Raw genomic sequence first — 1,420 nt, 5'->3', positions numbered from 1 at the left:
TGTCCTTGTCTTCCTTGTCTTCTCCTAGAGTTGGTCTCCTGTAGCGTCCTAAAGTCTGTCCTTGTCTTCTCCTAGAGTTGGTCTCCTGTGTCTTCCTAAAGTCTGTCCTTGTCTTCCTTGTCTTCTCCTAGAGTTGGTCTCCTGTGTCTTCCTAAAGTCTGTCCTTGTCTTCCTTGTCTTCTCCTAGAGTTGGTCTCCTGTAGCTTCCTAAAGTCTGTTCTTGTCTTCCTTGTCTTCTCCTAGAGTTGGTCTCCTGTAGCTTCCTAAAGTCTGTCCTTGTCTTCCTTGTCTTCTCCTAGAGTTGGTCTCCTGTAGCTTCCTAAAGTCTGTCCTTGTCTTCCTCGTCTTCTCCTAGAGTTGGTCTCCTGTAGCTTCCTAAAGTCTGTCCTTGTCTTCCTTGTCTTCTCCTAGAGTGGACTGGATTCAGTCCAATAAATCTTTCAAAGTTAATGTAGTGTGGAGAGGGTAGCTGGTACCTTGTGTTCTCTACTCCAGAAATGTTCTGGTCATCCAACGCTGCCATAAACTCCCTAACCCTCTCTGGAAGATGTTTCTCCTTGACGCTGTCTGCAGGAAACTTTTCTCTTCTTTTAAACATTCAGTGTTTGTTGTTGTTGTTGTTTGGGTGCAGCCTTTGACTGAGTGGACTCCATGGATTCTGTTTAGATGATCAACTACTACCACCTCACCACACATCCACAGTACACTAGTTACTGACTAACAGAGGGCTACCTGCATTTAACACAGAAGGATTTTGGCAGCTTTGATGCTAGCCGCCTCTAAAACAGAAGAACTCATCTTGTCTTCAGATAGCGATCCGATCAGATGAACTGACTGAGATTAATTAGAGAATAAATAAACTGTTCTGTCTTTGTTTCAACAACTTGACACTTTTAGTTCAGCTCAACTGAATATTTTAAGATCTCTGGTTTCCTTATAATTTCCAGGTTTTAAGTCTAATTACTGGGTTTGAGTTCATACTTGGGTTTACTTCTGTGGTACGAGTCTAAACATGAATCTTTTCAGAGGTTTGTCAGGCGCCGCCGTCTTACTTCAGCTTTTATCTTAAAGTTTCTTTAATCAGATAAAACCTAAAAGCTAAATGGCCTCATGGCTTCTTATTTTTTGCCATGGGTCCTATTTTAGTTGAGGTTCGTGGACAGTCCACCACTGCCAGGACTAACTGATGTCCCAGCTCTGAGCTTTTAATGCACAGGTCTCAGTTTAGCGCCATTTCAAAGTAAAAGCATATTTCTGACTTTGAGTCTATTTAATGGAGGACAGCCTGCAGGCAGACGCAGTGCGCATTAAGTGTCATCTCAATGGACACGTGTACAGCTGTGCGTGTGTCTCTGCGTCTGTGTGTGTCTCTGTGTGCGTGGTGTCCCACATAATCTAAATACAGAGACAGGCCAGTGTC

Source organism: Chelon labrosus, assembly GCF_963514085.1.
Source record: "Chelon labrosus genome assembly, chromosome: 9".
Lineage (NCBI taxonomy): Eukaryota > Metazoa > Chordata > Actinopteri > Mugiliformes > Mugilidae > Chelon > Chelon labrosus.
The sequence above is the reverse complement of the archived record's forward strand: the minus strand, read 5'-3'. Positions refer to the sequence as shown.